The sequence below is a fragment of the Bos grunniens genome, chromosome 17 (assembly GCF_055505025.1).
Source record: "Bos grunniens cultivar Pamir isolate PY7600 chromosome 17, Bosgru_T2T1.0, whole genome shotgun sequence".
Taxonomy (NCBI): domain Eukaryota; kingdom Metazoa; phylum Chordata; class Mammalia; order Artiodactyla; family Bovidae; genus Bos; species Bos grunniens.
Window position 1 is genome coordinate 9,054,269 of NC_141181.1, and position 19,473 is coordinate 9,073,741.

At 40.9% G+C, this 19,473-nt stretch overlaps 1 long non-coding RNA gene across 1 annotated transcript in view; it reads right to left on the reverse strand.

The window, feature by feature from the left end:
* Positions 1 to 1,163: 1,163 nt before the first annotated feature.
* The window catches only part of LOC147354994 (uncharacterized), a 398,573-nt gene continuing 380,263 nt past the window's right edge, over positions 1,164 to 19,473 (reverse strand). Inside the window, exon 5 of the long non-coding RNA XR_015143929.1 lies at positions 1,164 to 1,178. This is a non-coding gene — a long non-coding RNA (uncharacterized LOC147354994). The remainder of the gene's footprint in view (positions 1,179 to 19,473) is intronic.

Genomic DNA, 19,473 nt, shown 5'->3' on the forward strand with positions numbered 1-19,473 from the left:
GCAGCGGGCATGATGAGGATTGTGTTTGCTGCCCTTCCCCCAAATTTCCCTCAGCATTTTATCTTATCTCTGCATGCATACATGCTCAGTCATTTCCAACTCTTTGTGCCCCTATGGACTGTAACCCATGAGGCTCCTCTGTCCATGGACTTTTCCAAGCAAGAATACTTGAGTGGGTTGCCATTTCCCTCTCCAGCAGATCTTCCTGACCCAAGGATTGAATCATCATCTCCTGCAGTTCCTGCACTGGCTGGCAGATTCTTTACCACTGAGCCACCGGGGAAGCCCATTTTATATCCAGTCTTATAACTAATAAGGACCTTCTGTATAGCCTGAAACTAACACAACATTGTAAAGCAGCTATATTCCATTAAAGCTTTTAAAGAATATTAAAATGGCCAGCATGTTTAAAAGCCAGGTGAGATCTTTCTCTGCTTCTATGTTAAGGATCTTGACATGGTTAGGCTTTTTCCAATAGCCTAAACATATGGATAGGCTCTGTTCCCTGGAACACTATTCTCTTGTATCTCAAATGTGTCTTTCTCTTCCTGTTGTGTGCTTACTAAGATTTTACAAACATTCTCTTCCTGTATTCATCCATTTACTCTATAATTTGCTTTTCTCCCAATCATTCTTTATACTAACTTCTAAGATCTACAGATTTTATGATTATTTTTTATTTACCAAGTACACTTACCCTTTTCTTCTCACCCACCCCATCTTACCATAGCTTCTCTTGAATAGCTTTATATTCCTAAATGAGATTATATGTGTATATAAAATATGTATTTCTTTTCTTTTCAGATGTCTTTTCTATTTGGATCACTGCCACCCCATTTTACACTTCAGTGAATTAATTCAGGGGCTGAAATAGTTCTCAGAGTTTTGTGTTTTATGTCTAATTCAAATTCACTGTTGAAAGAAGTTTAAAAACCTTACCTTCTCCTCTAAGAACTGGTTTAAGGTGAAGCATGTTTGCAAATCAGGGCATCAGTGAGCCAAAGGGGTAGCGACGCTGTTGCTTCCTGGAGGTTGCACAGAGATAAGCTCCCTGGATCCTGTTCTTTCTTCTCTCTTCTGCTCTCTGCCACTTCCTGGTGCTTGCTGTAACGTCTTCCTTGATCTCTGTGTTATGATATCTCTTCTCAATCACACCACATCGTGTCAACCTTTGATTCCTGTCAAGTGAAGAATTTGTTTTCTGCGATCTCTCTTTATTCTGGTTGATAATTCAGACACTTCATGAAGGTGTAAAGGAAAGACTATACTATAGATGAGAAATATTTTTAGGGAACTGACCCAGTCTCTCTGCTACTCATCAGCAGGCATAATTTTATTTCTCTAGACATGGAATTTGTGGTATACACACACACAATGGAATACTCCTCAGTCATAATGAAATGCTGCCATTCGCAACAATGTGGATGAAACTAGAGATTATGGTACTAAGGGAGGTAAGTCATATGAGAAAGACAAATATCACTTGCTATGACTTATATGTGGATATTAAACAAAGATACAAATGAACTTATTTGCAAAACAGAAACAGATTCACAAACATAGGAGACAAACATATGGTTCCCAGAGAGGAGAGAGGGATACGTTAGGAGTTTGGGATTAAGAAAAGCCCACGCATGCCAGGATTCCCTGTCCATCACCAACTCCTGGAGTTTACTCAAACTCATGTCCATCAAGTCAGTGATGCCATCCAACCGTCTCATCCTCTGTTGCCCCCTTCTCCTCCTGCCCTCAATCTTTCCCAGCATCAGGGTCTTCTCCAGTGAGTCAGTTCTTCACACATCAGGTGGCCAAAGTATTGGAGCTTCAGCTTCAGCATCAGTCCTTCCAATGAAAATTCAGGACTGATTTCCTTTAGGACTGATATATAAGCAAAGGTTGAAATATTAATGAGGCAAGTGTTGCTTCCATTTTACAGTACCAGATAGACTCCTGGCTTTATCGTAACTAAGCAAAGAAGTACATTTTACCTCATCAGAACTTTTATTTTCCTTACATTGAATAGAAAATATTCATCTCAGTCTGTCTGAGTTGCAAATGTCTGAATCATGATGAACAAAATATGTGAGTGTACATGTGACCAAGTATTATATATACCACGTGGCTAGAGGAATGGATGGAAAGAACCCAGAACTCTTATTTCTATAATTGTGGTTTGGCACAAACATGAAGCTACACAAGTCCTGTGTGCACAGAATCCTGCTTTGTTGAGGTCCTGAGACTTTTGCAGAAAGACACATGTGTACAAGTTAATCTGAAAGGTTAGCCAGCCTTCAAAATACATTCCTTTTAATAGTTTGTGATTTAATATCTCCCTATCTCACACCAAGAGTTTCTTAATGTTCTTATAGCATTGAAATGAATGTTTTTATCTTTGTCCTGCTGTGTAGACAGAAGTCATACATAAATTATAAATTTGTGTGGATAGACAAAACTTTCCACCATGCCCAATGGAATAGATGTCTCATCCTCAACAGCAGAAGACCAGAATGATGTCACATGCACAGTTATTAATCCAGGTTGGCAATTTAGAGAGACAGTGTGGTCTGGCTGGTAGAACACCAGATGGTGAGGCATGGGACCTGCTTTCTATTCCCAGTTGTATCACTGTTAGAGATTTGGCAAAGCCTTTCTCTCTGTGTCTCTCTTCTTCTGTAAAAGTGCTCACAAGCCCTAGCCTCACATTCCTTCACAGGTTGCCACGGAAGGCTGCCCAGAAAGCAGCTAGGGGCTCTCAAAAATGTATTAATAAATGTCGAGGTGTTTAGTGCTTTTTCAAAAAGTGTTATGCGAAGCTACCACTCAGTCTCTTGGAGCTCCACATGCTTCCTTCCCACAGCGGGTGGGAGCCACTTCACTTGCCGCTGTGGACGAGCTTGGTCATGGTGACACTGGTGCAGGCTTGAAATAGTTTTCAAAAGTCTGGTCTTCAGATCTGCCTCGTCCATTTACTCCGCACTATCAGCCCTGGGATTTCTTTGGAAGGAATGATATTAAAGCTGAAACTCCAGTACTTTGGCTACCTCATGAGAAGAGTTGACTCATTGGAAAAGACCCTGATGCAGGGAGGGGTTGGGAGCAGGAGGAGAAGGGGATGACAGAGGGTGAGATGGTTGACTCAATGGACATGAGTTTGGGTGAACTCCGGGAGTTGGTGATGGACAGGGAGGCCTGGTGTGCTGCGATTCATGGGGTCACAAAGAGTCAGACACGACTGAGCGACTGAACTGAACTGAACTGATTTCCCTACCATCTTCCTAACAATTCTTTTCTCTTCTTACAGTATCCGCTTGCAACAATTCAACCAGGGTAAGGGAGGTATACTTATTTTGCAGTCAACACTATACTTACTAGGTTTTGCTACAGCTGCAGCATTGTTGTGGGTACAATAGGTGATACACAGGAAGTCTAATCTGTATATTTTCACAAGGAAACATAGAGTCAAATTTGTGAGGTAGATCCAGCACACATGAAACATTTCGATTAATGACCTGATGTCAAATACAGAATAAAAGACAAGTTCAGAGAAACAAGCATTGGATCATAAGGCAGAATTCATTTGAATCAGTTCTAATGAGGTGGATGAAACTGGAGCCTATTATACAGAGTGAAGTAAGCCAGAAAGAAAAACACCAATGCAGTATACTAACGCATATATATGGAATTTAGAAAGATGATAACAATAACCCTGTGTACGAGACAGCAAAAGAGACACTGATGTATGGAACAGTCTTATGGACTCTGTGGGAGAGGGAGAGGGTGGGAAGATTTGGGAGAATGGCATTGAAACATGTAGAATATCATGTATGAAACGAGATGCCAGTCCAGGTTCGATGCACGATACTGGATGCTTGGGGCTGGTACACTGGGACGACCCAGAGGGATGGTATGGGGAGGGAGGAGGGAGGAGGGTTCAGGATGGGGAGCACATGTATACCTGTGATGGATTCATTTTGATATTTGGCAAAACTAATACAATTATGTAAAGTTTAAAAATAAAAAAAAATAAAAAAAAAGAAACAAGCATTGGTATGGACTAAATCAAATGAAGGCTTCATGAAGTACATGGAAATTGATCTGATCCAAGTTAACAGGATTTGGATGAGAGGATGGCAGAATGGAGGGCCATTCTGAAAAGGGCAATAGCAGAAGAAGTAAATTCAGGAAGGTAGGAGTGGGGCCAGCAAAATGACTGTAGTCAAGAGTCAGTGTAAAGATTGGAGGGAAAGAGGTTGTAGATGGATACTGCAACTCCACTATGATGTGTCTAGTTAGATAGGGAGAATTTTATATTTATAGGTTCTGAGACAATATGAAGCTTTGGGAGACTTCAAAAAGAAGGGCCTCATAGAATGATGACTAAGGCAAATTAGCCATGAAATAAATATTATGCAGGATAGCCTTAGGAGCAGCCTGGGTGTAAGGAGACCAAGGGTGAGGGAGATGAAGAGGAAAGAGCACACACAGGGGACAGTTTATTCAAAGAAATATTCCTTTGATCAAGAGCTATTTCAAAGAATGAACATAAGTGCCATGGATTCCAAGATAGGAAGCATAGCCTGCCCCCATTAGGGTGAAGATATTTTAGATAATGGCTTAAAGAATTGAGTGACCACAGGAACATGGAAAACCAGATTCATAAATTTGATGAGAAAATGTGACCCTTGGCATATTCAAAGAGGAAGCGTTCATTGGAACACTTCATGTTCCAATGTTCATTGGAAGCATTCATGTTGGGAACAGGGCTGTGTGACGGTCCAGGGAAGAGGCACACAGGTGTTCAGCCATCAGTATAAAGTAGATAGAAATTTGCATACGTATCACCAGATGAAAGAATCTAAAATGAAGTCATTAAGAGTAACAATAGGGCTCACGTTCTTCCTTGAGCCTGGGTTTCTGACAATAGCAAATCAGGATGTAAGAGAATGAAGGGAAAGTCTTTGGTTGAAATATTTTTAAATTGGGTATTAAATCCCTATTAAATTGCCACCTTGATTTTATTGTGATACTTTTCATTTCCTTTAGGTCTTTCCCACAGGAGACTAAGTTTATTTTGGTGAGAACACTGGCTGAACTGATTCTGTGCTGCACGAACCATGAATAGAATTAAAGATGAGACAGAAAATTTTCAGAAATTCTGGCCATCCATCCATCCATCTGCCCATCCTCTCACTTAATCACTATCTCTTCACTTATTGACTAAGCAATTACAACAGTCCAGAAATAGAGAATTAAACAGAAGAAATATCATCCTGCTGTCATGGAGCTTAAACTTTATGGGAACAGTTTTTACAAAAGGTTAAGTGAAGATTGCTATGAGAATCCACTACAGGGATGCTATGCTCGCCCAGGGTTTTAGGAAGGCTTCCAGGAGAAAATGTGACTTTCAGTAATTGAAAGGGAGGGTGACTACTATAGAGACAGGGACATATATGGCATATAGAAAGAGACCTGGAGTTTATTCCTTGCCACAGTTCCGGGGTGTCAGTCCAGAACCGCTGTTACTGTCTCTCTGTTTAATGCATGCATATTGGGGCATGCACACTTGTTTCTGCAGGCTATTGACTTCAGGGCAGAACACTGCAAGACATTCTGGGGAATAAATAGGAAACAAGGCAACTTCCCAAAGGACAGAAATTCAACTACAGCAAAAGTACAGTTTCTACAAAACACAGCAGACCAGCACTGGGGATACAGGGAAATGTGCTTAAGGCTTGTGGAGGAATAGGATAGGGACTAGACTGGCTGAACAGGGCCCTGTTCAGTGCCTGCCTCCACCTAAGTCCCAGGAAGCTAAGTCAGAGAAACCTTGCCTGGAGGCAGTATGGTGGACTAATCACTATTTGTCCCAGATATGCGATGGAAACTGTCCTTGAGAAAACATAAATATTTTGCTTTCTTTCTTTAAGGAATACTATTCCTATACTTTTATCTATTTTAATGTAATTATTCCAATTATTTAAATAACATTAAAAATAGAAAAAGAATATCAGTGATTGATAGCCAATATCTCAGCAAATGCCTTGTGATATTCATGTGCCTGTGTGTGAGTGTGTGTGTGTGTGTGTGAATGTGTGTGTATATGTAATAAGCATATTTCATATTTGAGACAATATTGTCCATACTGTTTTACAACTTCTTAAGGATAGTTTGGCAATTATCATTGAGGCAGTGAAAAATGTAATATGTTAGCATCTGTCGCTTGAGTTCATTTTAGAGACAATCTATAGTCTATTGGGGAAATACCTTGATGAGCCATTGGCATACAATATAAGACCCAGAAGGCTTCAGTGTTAGCAGGTACTAAAAAAACATTCGTAATACGTATGAGAAATCAGAGGAATTATCACTGTCCTGTGCAGTGAAAAGAGAGAAGAAAGCACAGTTCAGGGAAGAAAGAGCTAAGAGAGATGAGCCAAAGAGCTGGCGGGAAGTGAGGGCTCTGATGGGAAAACAGGTCAGGGCATCTCCCCACTGATTGGTGGCCAAATGACATTTATGTATATTGTTTTGTTTGGAGATATTTAACATCCATTTTTTAGTAAAATCTTCACTCCTTTAAGACACCTATGAGTGATTTTAATTTGGGGGCAGAAACTGAGGAGGGGTATTTCATGTATGGGTCAACATAGCAAAGAGAGTGAGCAGAGAACCCAGAGACAGAGGGGACCAGAGAACTTGAGTGACCTAGACATATTCAGAGTGTTTGGAAGAGTTTGGAGCTGTCCTCAGATGTAGACTAGGTCATTCCAGCTGAGTATCTAGATCTCAGAGGGCCAGTAAAACACGGAGGTATTTGAGTTAGGTTTATTGCCGTGAATAAATTATCAAGTTTACTGAAATGCTCATACTTATTAAAATTGATCAATCAACTTATTAAAATTGATCAAAATTGACAATTTTAATCCTGCATTGCAGACAAATTTTTTTACCAACTGAGCTACCAACAATCTTGCTAAATTGTCAACTTAGGTATAGCAGCAAGGTATGTGTGCTAAACTGCCCCTCCAACTGCAGAAAATTCAGCTCCTCTTGTTCCACATCCTTGCTTTACTGTTGTCAGATTTCTTAGTTTTTGTCCATGTAATTCTTTTTCTTTTTTTTTTTAATAAAAATCCGCATTTTCATGATTATTAGTGAGATTGAAAGTGTTTTCGTATTTAATGAAGGAGACCCAGGTTCAATCCCTAGGTCGGGAAGATCCCCTGGAGAAGGGAATGGCTACCTGCTCCAGTATTCCTGTCTAGAAAAATCTCATGGAAAGAGGAGCCTGGTGGGCTACAGTTCATGGGGTCGCAAAGAGTTAGACAAAATTGAGCAACTAACACTTTCCCTTCACTTTCCCTAAGTATTATATGTTTAGCTCTTAGTTTCTTGCATTGTCTGTTTGTTTTTCCTGTTTTCTCTAAGATGTCTTTTATTACTGATACTGAGTTCTTTACATTTCTGGAATTTCCTTCTATTGACTTGGTCATACACATTAGAAGAAAACAAACAAACAAAAACTTTTCTAAGCCTGCGTGATTGTGTTTTATCTTTTGTGTATGTTTTTAAAATAATGCTTTGTAATGTACATAAGATTTTAATATGAATGTAATCAGAGTTGTCAATTGTTCCCTTATGAAAATGCTTTGGGTCTTGTAAGACAAATCCTTCCTAGCCTTGAAGGTGATGAAGATATTTTCTTATAATTTACTCTGCCACTGCTGTTTCCTTTAAATGTATTTGGTTGAATATGTAAATTATTTCTTTTCTCTAAGAGTAGTTTCTGTATTTTTCTCAATCAAAACAACCAGATTCACAAATTTTCTCTTAAACTACTTTGTTTACATTTCGTTTGTTTATATAGAAATGCTATTAATCTTTAAATATTCTGTACATTTAGTTTTTATTTCTCACTTGTTCCTGGAATTATTTAGTTAAACTCTGTAAAATGTTATCACCAATTTGTTTTATTTGAAAATACTACCAGGATCTGTTTAGGTACTCACTAAGCATAACCATATACAAAGGGTATATATTGTCATCCTGCTTATTTAACTTACATGCAGAGTACATCATGAGAAACGCTGGACTGGAAGAAACACAAGCTGGAATCAAGATTGCCAGGAGAAATATCAATAAGCTCAGATATGCAGATAACACCACCCTTATGGCAGAAAGTGAAGAGGAACTAAAAAGCCTCTTGATGAAAGTGAAAGTGGAGAGTGAAAAAGTTGGCTTAAAGCTCAACATTCAGAAAACGAAGATCATGGCATCCCGTCCCATCACTTCATGGGAAATAGATGGGGAAACAGTGGGAACAGTGTCAGACTTTGCTTTTGGGGGCTCCAAAATCACTGCAGATGGTGACTGCGGCCATGAAATTAAAAGACACTTACTCCTTGGAAGGAAAGTTATGTCCAACCTAGATAGCATATTCAAAAGCAGAGACATTACTTTGCCAACAAAGGTCCGTCTAGTCAAGGCTATGACTTTTCCTGTGGTCATGTTGGACTGTGAAGAAAGCTGAGCACCGAAGAATTGATGCTTTTGAACTTTGGTGTTGGAGAGGACTCTTGAGAGTCCCTTGGACTGCAAGGAGATACAACCAGTCCATTCTGAAGGAGATCAGCCCTGGGATTTCTTTGGAAGGAATGATGCTAAAGCTGAAACTCCAGTACTTTGGCCACCTCATGCGAAGAGTTGACTCATTGGAAAAGACTCTGATGCTGGGAGGGATTGGGGGGAGGAGGAGAAGGGGACGACAGAGGATGAGATGGCTGGATGGCATCACTGACTCGATGGACATGAGTCTGAGTGACCTCCGGGAGTTGGTGATGGACAGGGAGGCCTGGTGTGCTGTGATTCATGGGGTCGCAAAGAGTCAGACATGACTGAGCGCCTGAACTTAAGCATAACCAAATTTTTCTTGTGCAGAGTGTCATTCTTAGCCACAGAGTTTTTTCTCCCAGGAAATTTTCTTTTGTGTTTTAAAAGTTTTGGTCTAATCATGCTTACTTGTGATCTGTATGTTGGATCTTAATATCCTGACCATTGTATCTACCATCTTTGTTCCTGTTTGGTCTCTTTGCAGTTACTGCATCTTAGGAGAGCTTTTCTAGTTTGTCTTTTGCAACATGAATTCTTTTTTCTACAGTGTCACTTCTACCTTAGTTCTAAATCTGATTTTAATTTGGGGAAATTGTATTTTATTGATGTTTTCATACTGTTTTCTTACTTCACTCATTTTTTAATATTACTTGTAGTCTTATATTCTCAATCATATGATAACGACAAATTTCTCTAGATCTCATAGTAGTGTTAGTCGCTCAGTTGTGTCCCACTCTTTGTGACCCCATGGATTGTGTAGCCCGCCAGACTCCTCTGTCCATGGGATTCTCCAGGCAAGAATACTGGAATGGGTTGCCACTTCCTTCTCCAGAGGACCTTCCCGACCCAGGGATCAAACCCATGTCTCCTGTGTTACAGGCAGATTCTTTACCATTTGAGCTACAGGAAAGATCTACTAGGTCTTATAGAGAGCACAGAGCTTTCTAAAGTATACTCCTTTAAAACTAACAAAATGTTCTCTGCCTCTTATGTGGTAATGCCATTTTCATCTTGCAACCTGCGAGACTTAGAGGAAGAAGCTGATGAGTAAGAGGTATGGCTTAAAGACAATCACAGGTGTTGGGAGGCTGTATTTTGTCCCATACACCTTAGAAATTTCTCTTGGGACAAAAGGCCCACTATAAATACTTGAGGCTACAATCCATGGGGTCACAAAGAGTCAGACCCGACTGAGCGACTGCACTTTCGCTTTCATGAATCTTTGAGGAGCTTCTCTCAAAATTTATATAAAGCAGTGTGTCTGAGCATCGCAAGGGGTGGTCTGTGGGGGATGTTCTAAGGTACCATCTGGATCTTCCTTCAGTGATAAAGGACATAATGCTCAAGCTTCTGGGAGTGTTTCAGGATGACAGATCCCGGCTGCCAGCTTTTGTAGGAAATGCCTTTACCTGGAGAGGTACCTTGCCAAGGTCACACCCCTTCCTGGGAGAAGCCGGCCTTCGATGAGTGGTTCATACTACAGTTAAAGGCCTAATTGCCTCTCCCAAGCTAGGGTAACTTGAAGGTCCATTCCAGCTTTAGAGCTCTTTATGGGTTTAGCTGACAGCTTTGTTGAGACTGCAACAGAGCCCACCTTCTCCTTTTACCCCATCTTGCTACCCTTTTATTTTTGGCACAGAGGTTGGTCCTGTAAGCAGCAGTCCCTAATAAACTTTCTGCACATTGATCTCTTTCTTAGAGTCTACTTCCTGGGAAAGACAACTTACCTGCATCATTCCCTCATTTCTTATAGCTGAAGTACAGTTGGTTTATATGTTGTATAGTTTCCGGTGTATAGCAAGGTGATTCATATTTTCAGATTCTTTTCAGATTCTTTTTCCCTTATAAGTTTTCAGATTCTGTCCCCTTATAAGTTTTTACAAGATATTGCATATAGTTCCCTGTGCTAGAGAGCAGGTCCCTTCTGTTTATCTGTTTTATATATAGCAGTGTGTATCTGCTAATCCCAAACTCCTAATTTATTGCTCCCCTCGCTTCAATATATATTTTTTAATTTGAAGAACTACTGTCCTCCCAGCATTGTGGTAAACGCAGTGAGGCAGAATAAAAGCATAAAATATGGACCCTACTTATAAAGGATTTGCAGTCAATTCATGACTCAGTGGACATGAGTCTCAATGGACATGAGTTTTGAGCAAACTCCGGGAGATAGTGAAGTACTGGGAAGACTGGTGTGCTGTAGCCCACGGGGTTGCAAAGACTCAGATACTACTTAATGACTGAACAAGAGAAATAGAGTCAGTTCAGGGAAATACCATATATGCGTAGAGAATAAAGCAATGCTATATAAAATATCACCCATCACGGACAATAATGAGAAAAATCATGGTGACCAGGGGCTCAGACTTCCCAAAACTGAGGGTTTGGGTCACATCACCAGGTAAGTCTGCCAGAATCCCGCAGGAGGTACTTAACAAAGGCAAGCAGAGAGTCTGAATGTATTCAATAGGCAGCTAATTGCATAGCAAAACAGCAAGGGCAAAAATTACTATCCCCTTTTGTCTGAAAATAATGGACTGCAATGTAGCTACCTTAATTGGCCCGGCTGCCATCCTCAGCTATCTGTGACCATATGGGCGAGTCTGTCCATTTTATAGGTAAAATATTAGCAAGCTCATCCTGACACTTATCCTCCCACATGCTTTAAAACATTCATCTTATCCAGCCTGCCTTTATCAGTAAAAAAAAAGGGAAAAATCTGATATTTCAACTCTCCATTTACTGACTCCATAATTGGTTCCAAGCCCTCACTGTTGGGATCGGAGTTGCAATACTGACTCCCCATGATTCCAGTCCCTGGTGAAATAATAACCTGATTGCTGAGTATGCGATCAACATAAGTGGGGAAAACAGATTTATTTCCAATTAGATATGGATCAGTCTTAGAATAAGTTCTATTCACCTAAGGTGGGTCTCTTTTGAAAACATATTTATTCCATCTCTGGACCATTTGTGATCTTCAAATTTGAAGCTCAGACCTAGGATAGCAGGATTATTTCTGGAATAAATATTTAGATCTGGCTACAATGTTGAAGCTCTATCCTTAAGCATTGTAAGGAAAGGAATTTCTGCTCTGTTTTTCTTTTCTACTTTATTAGAGGGAAAGATTATTCTCTCTCTTTCTCTACTTCATATAAACACATACACACATACACACGTTCAAGGTAGAACTTGTACCACTTTGTAAACATATAGAACTTTTACGGGCACGTTCATGAATTATACCTTGCTGCTTGATTTTTGTTATATATTGGTTGGCCAAAGAGTTCGAAACCCTGTAACAGCATATGGAAAAACCAAATGAACTTTTGGCCAACCCAGTATTTTTAAAATATAAGGAAGTCATTATAGTATTCTGATGCCTTCCCAGGTGGTCCTAGTGGTAAAGAAGCCAGCTGCCAATGCAGGAGACATAAGAGAAGTGGGTTTGATCCCTGAGTCAGGAAGATCCCCTGGAGGAGGAAATGGCAACCCACTCCAGGATTCTTGCCTGGAGAATCCCATGGACAGAGGAGACTGGAGGGCTATTGTCCATAGGGTCACAAACAGTTGGATACAACTGAAGCAACTTAGCACAGCACAGCACGTGGCATTCTGAGAATTGCAATTCTATTAAAATATTTTCAAAAGAAACATTAGGAACTGTAAAAGTATGAAAGAAAAAACTATCAAAAATTATCTCCTGCTGAGGTCAGCGAGCAGGAGATTAATTAAAGAGATCTTGTTTAAAACAATGATAAGGATAACTTAAGCAAGATGATTCCTAATGGTGTGTACATTGTAATTTTTTTTTCCTAAAAGGAGACAATACTGAATTACATTGTTAGTGGCTTCTATGAATTGGGGTTTAATTCAAAAAGCATGAGTGACATAGCAGTATGATTTTATTAAAGGGGCTGGTGGTTTAGTCACTAAGTTATGTCCAACTCTGGCAACCGCATGGACTGTAGCCCGCCAGGTTCCTCTGTCCATGGGATTCTCCAGAAGGAATACTGGAGTGGGTTGCCATTTCCTTCTCCAGATTAAAGGGGCTAGATTACACCTAATTGTTGGAACTGATTGAAAAGCCTGTGGGAAGTTGTTGCTGCTGCATTGGTTTGTGGTCCTGAAGTTGCTGCAGGTCGTCAGGACTGGCAGTCTGTTAGGGTGAAATGCTCCATGTGAAGCAGAGGATGGCAAAGACCAACTGGAATCCACAAGGAAGAATTGAACCTCACATCTAACTCTCATCACCATAACCCCCAATGATATAAGTGACCTATTACAGAGGGAGCTCATACCTGATCCCACAGACCCACACAGACGTCTAGCTCAGGACTTGGAGAAGCTGCAGTTGAAGCTGAAAGGGCTGTAAGCTTAGCTGCTGTCCCCTGCCAAGAAGATCCAGCAGATCAGTGACCATGTGCATGAACTGCTGGGACACTTGGCCCCTACATCATTCTTCAGAGGGTAATGGCTACTGCTTCATTTCCACCTTCCAAAATCTTGTGCAAACTCCTCTTGTGACCAGTCCTAGTCTGGGCTCATAAAGACAAGAGCATTCTCAAAACTGTATTTCCAGCTCAATTAAGTTGTCACTGAACATGAGTCGTCCCTGCTGTATCCAGCTTGGTATCACTACATTTCTATTTTAAGCATGTTTTGCTTCCAGATAAATACAATAGAACATGATGCAACTATCCTTTGTACACTCAAAACCACACTAACTGCCTCTGTGTAACAGTCACTTATGCCACCTTATCCATCTTTGCTTTATGTTCATTCTTTTTCCAGTTGAGTCACACTCTCTCTTGATATTTTGTGACTTAAATAGTGAACCATGGAAAAGAAGTTGTGGCACATATATATAAGGGAATATTACTCAGCCATAAAAAGGAATACATTTGAGTCATTTCTAATGAGGTGGATGAAACTAGAGACTATTATATAAAGTGAATTAAGTCAGAAAGAGAAAAACAAATATCATACATTAACTCATATATATGGAATCTAGAAAAGTGGTGCTGATTAATCTATTTGCAAGGCAGCAATGGAGACAGAGAACAAACTTGTGGACACAGTAGACAAATAGAGTAGCATTGAAACAGATACATTATCACATGGAAAATAAACAGCCGGTAGGAACTAACTGTCTGAGATAGGAAGCTCAAACTTGGTGCTCCGTGACAACCTAGAGAGGTAGGACGGGGTAGGAGGGAGGTTCAAGAGCAAGGGGACATATGCATGCATATGGCTTATTCACGCTGATGTATAACAGAAACCAACACAATATTGTAAAGCAATTATCCTACAATTAAAAATAAATAAATGAAATTAGTGAATTGAGTTTAACCAATCAGTATGCCTTGTATTAGATGGTAGGAAAACAGGAGAGGGGACAAAAGAATTGGTTAACACCTACAAGCATGCACACACACACACACACACACACACGTATGAAGTAAGGAAGAAATGTGCATAACTATTACAGTTCTCATTCCTCTTGCTGGAAACATGGTCAAGGCTTGTATTGACAACTTCATTCCTCCACTCCCATGTCATCTTCACCTCACCTGTCTGTGATTCCATGCCTCATGGAGTATCTGAGCCATCGGAAGTCTTGTCTTTACTGGGTTATTATACTTTTCCATTAAGTTTTTAGCACAGTATAAAGGACTACTAAGAGGGCCCCTAGATGACCTACATTCCAGATGTGCTCACTTCTTATGCCCACTCTATGATGGAAACTCAATTCTCCCTTGGAGTTAGGATCAAATGCCATAGCCTTTGGCATGGCAGACTTATTTACCTGTTGGTTCGCTGGTATCCATTTCCAGGAGGCAGCCTCCATTTCCAGTTTAATGAAAACCATTACTGTGTGTCCTGGCAGAAACCTGCTTCTCTTGGTAAAGGAGACACCTCGAGCAACAGAGTCCAAACTTTTAGGCATGGAAACAAAAGCTCTGCTGGGTGATCCTTTGGGGTAATAGAGGAGCCACTCTAGTTCCCATTCTTTGATTATGTTGTGGGAGAAAGAGCACCATGATTTGGTTCCTGGTTTGGGGTTAATTGGGCTTTCCTGGTGGCTCAGATGGTACAGAATCTGCTTGCAGTGCAGGAGATTCGAGTTCAATCTCTGGGTTGGGAAGACCCCCTGGAGAAGGGAATGGATAGTCACTCCAGTATTCTTGCCATGGAAAATCCCATGGACAGAGGAGCCTGTTGGGCTCCCAGTTCCATGGTTGCAAAGAGTCAGACGTGACTGAGTGACTAACACTTTTACTTTCTTTCACTTGGGGTTAATACTACATCTCAGAGAACAGGATCCTGGTGCTACCAGAAGTGGCTACCGAGTTGAGGTTATAGCAAAGTCTTCCAAATCTTCCTTTTTCAGAAGTTATGCTATGTTGAGTATCATGATGTGAGTAAAGCATTAACAGATGATACTTTTAGCAGAATAAACGTGTGTCATGAAGGAAAATCCATGTCCCATCCAGGTGTCTATTCCCTTACATGATGGAAATAGTCTGGGGTAATCAATTTGCCGGCACACAAATGGCTGATCCCTCTGGAGAATGGTGGTGCCAGAATATATCGTAGGCTCTTTGGTGAAATAGACTCAAATGTTGTCTTTTTCTGTTATGATTATAGGAACTCTCCAAGAGGCCATAACTATGTTTGACAAGGAGGAGGATATGTAATGGGTGGATGGGCCATGAACACCTGGGCGTGGCAACTAGCTCCTGAAACTTACTCGTGCCTCCTGCTCAAGTTAGACTCATATATACCACTTCCGCTGGGTGAGGGAGTGTTTCTGTGCATATCCAGCTTCAGAGTTTGGTGGTCAGACAGCACCCAGTTCATGCTGGGTATCTCAGGCAACATGGCAAATGAATGATCTGGAGTCTAGAATTCAATCTCTACTGGGGCCTGGTAGCAAATCAGAAACCGCTTCTTAAGGGAGAAGTGATATCTGTGATCATGACATCATTTTTTTTTTTTTTCCCAAAACACTGAAGCTCTGCATAGTCAGTTTAGTTCAGTTCAGTCGCTCAGTTGTGTCCGACTCTTTGCGACCCCATGAATCGCAGCACACAAGGCCTCCCTGTCCATCACCAACTCCCAGAGTTCACTCAGACTCACGTCCATCGAGTCAGTGATGCCATGCAGCCATCTCATCCTCTGTCGTCCCCTTCTCCTCCTGCCTCCAATCCCTCCCAGCATCAGAGTCTTTTCCAATTAGTCAACTCTTCACATGAGGTGGCCAAAGTACTAGAGTTTCAGCTTTAGCATCATTCCTTCCAAAGAAATCCCAGGGCTGATCTCCTTCAGAATGGACTGGTTGGATCTCCTTGCAGTCCAAGGGACTCTCAAGAGTCTTCTCCAACACCACAGTTCAAAAGCATCGATTCTTCGGTGCTCAGCCTTCTTCACAGTCCAACTGTCACATCCATACATTTACCTATAAATGCCTGCTAAAGGCACTAGACATTGTCCTGTCCCTCAAAGCCACTTCAAGCATCATAAGATCACCCAAGTGATATAGTCCACGTGCACTAGCAGTCTGCATGTCAGCCTGGACCTGTTGCAGAGAAGTCCCTTTTTCTAGGACCCACACACAGCTGACATCCTTTTGAAGTTATTTGATAAATGAATTTAAGAAGCACACCCAAATGAGGCATGTGATGCCTCCAAAATCCAAAGAGATTCAGTTGGTACTGTGTATCTTTTTTAGTTGTAGGAAATATTAGATGCAGCAATTCTTTCCTAAATTTGGAAGGAATATCCATCCCACTGTGCTTCCGACCTCTGTTCCCCTAGGTATTTCTAAGGGTGGCAGGCCCTAATTTTTGTGGGATTTCTGGCATGCATCTTTCTACCCAGGTATTTGGAGAAGCTGCTACTTCTGCTACCAGATTCAATCAACATTACATCACCAAGGCAACGGTCTACTAGGAAGTTCTTTGGAAAGACGAAACAAATAATACCTCTCTGGACTAGATTATGATATAGTATTGAAGAGCTGGTAGAGCCTTGAGGTCAGTTAGTAAAGATATTGAAATGGCCAACGTGTTCCTTCAGTTTTTAGGTAAAAATGAGACACATTTTTCATTTTCACCAAACTTTATTGAACAACAACTTCACCGTTTTGTTCTGCTGCTGCTGCTGCTGCTGCTAAGTCGCTTCAGTCGTGTCCGACTCTGTGCAACCCCAGAGATGGCAGCCCACCAGGCTCCCCTGTCCCTGGGATTCTCCAGGCAAGAACACTGGAGTGGGTTGCCATTTCCTTCTCCAATGCATGAAAATGAAAAGTGAGAGTGAAGTCACTCAGTCATGTCCGACTCCTATCGACCCCATGGACTGCAGCCTACCAGGCTCCTCTGTCCATGGGATTTTCCAGGCAAGAGTACTGGAGTGGGGTGCCATTTCCTTCTCCATTTGTTCTACTACTTTCTGTCATTTTTCAGGCAACTTCATAATTCCATTTTCCCCAATTTTTTAAAAAATCTTTTTGAGCGAATAACAGTTCCAGGTGCCTTTTACAGGCTTCTAAGGAATTGAAATATTTTCCATTAAGAGAATTTTGTAAAGACCAAAATAAATGGAAATCTGAAGGTACAATGTCTGGTGAATATGGTAAATGAATCAGAACTTCCCAACCAAGCTATAACAGTTTTTGTCTGGTCATCAAAGAAACATGCGGTCTTACATCATCCTGATGGAAGATTATGTGTTTTCTATTGACTAATTCTGGACACTTTTCACTGAGTGCTGCTTTCAGTTGGTTTGATTGGGAGTGGTACTTGTTAGAATCGTTTGGTTTTCCAGAAGAGAAAGCAAACTGCTTCTGAGATCTTTGCTAAAAGGCATAGAGGAAAAAATTACTTGTCAGAATAATAGCCACATACCTGATGCTGATTTTCTCCAGGAAAAAAAAACAACAACAACTTTGGAATAGCAGCTGGAATAACAGCTGATACCTGATTTTGTGGGTATCCCCTACATACTAAGTTGTAAGAAACATCTAGTTGTCTTCTGCACTGGTTAAATAGGCAACTTGAATGGGGGTGCGGTAGGAATCATGATCTCTGTGTCTTTCAAGAATTCTACATTGGTAATGATTTTTGCAATCTCTCCACAAAGCTATATTGGTTTTGGTTTGGCATTTTGATAGCTAGAATCACTTCCAGTGACTTTCTCTTGACCAATCCTATCATAATAGCTCTAGCTGCACAAGTTAGAGAATCAGTATGGGGAGTCTACCATAATTATACTACTCCATCTCTGTATTCATTACTGGTACAATAACCCCGGCATGGGTTTTGGCACACAATGGACCCCCTGAGATGAACGAGAACTATAACTGCTCACCTGACATTCACAATATTTACTCTGACTGGTGGACTATAGCAATATTTTGTGTCTCTGGAATTAAGGTCAGTTCAGAGCCAGTGACCAACAAGTCCCAAAATGTGTGGGTTATTTCTCTTTGTGAAATGCACAATTGCCTTGACAAATGGCTACAAATCCTTTTGGGGAAAAGCCAGAGAAGAACATTTACAGTGTAAAATTTCAGTTATAAGGCAGGATCTTTCCTCATGGATGACCTGACCTATGCTTCATTCAAGGGACTTTAGGTTTGTATCAATAAATAAACTCAGTTCTGGGAAATGGTTGAGAGGCATGACCATTATAATGATTAAAGCTAGACTTCCATTTGCCAGAAAAGATCTTTACCACTTACACATATCAAGTAACACTATAATCCTATTTGACCTATTTCTTTACCAGGAACGCTTTGGCCAACCCCAAATTCTTTGTTGACAAAACTACCTTGTTTTTGGCCATGTACTGTCACCACATGGTCCCTGCCACTGTCAGATCTCATTGTCGGCATTGCATTCGTGGAGTCTAGCTACTTGAGCTCCAAAATCACTGCAGGTGGTGACTGAAGCCATGAAATTAAAAGGCACTTGTTCCTTGACAGAAAGCTATGACAAACCTAGACAGCATATTAAAAAGCAGAGACATCATTTTGCCAACAAAGGCCCGTCTAGTCAAAGCTATGTTTTTTTTTTCCAAAAACGGACCTTTGTTGGCAAAATGATGTCTCTGCTTTTAAATATGCTGTCTAGGTTTGTCATAGCTTTCTGTCAAGGAGCAAGCACCTTGACAGTTGGACCATAAAGAAAGCTGACTGCTGAAGAGTTGATGCTTTTGAACTGTGGTGTTGGAGAAGACTCTTGAGAGTCCCTTGGACTGCAAAGAGATCCAACCAGTCAATCCTATAGGAAATCAGTCCTGAATAGACATTGGAAGGACTGATGCTGAAGCTGAAATTCCAATACTTTGGCCACCTCATTCTAAGAACTAACTCATTAGAAAAGATTCTGATGCTAGGAAAGATTGAAGGCAGGAGGAGAAGGGGATGAAAGAGGATGAGATGGTTGGATGGCATCACTGACTCGATATACATGAGTATGAGCATGCTCCAGGAGTTGGTGATGGACAGGGAGGCCTGGCGTGCTGCAGTCCATGGGGTTGCAAAGAGTGGCACATGACTGAGCAACTGAACTGAACTGAGCTTGATTATAGCAGTTCCCATGGCTATTTCTGGACCTCAGAAGACATCCACCTTAGAACTCCCTCACATAATATATGCTGCAAAGCTCTAATGAGGAAGATGTCCTCCAGACATAGTGTGTGAGTGGTGAGTAGACAGAAATTCTTTTCTAGGAGTCCAACTCTGGTTGAGTACCATATCTCCAGGGTACAAAGAAAATCTAATCATCTAACCAAGATGAGTGTCACAGTCAGTAAAATGCTGAATCTAGAATCTCTTTAAAGAACTTATTTTATTTT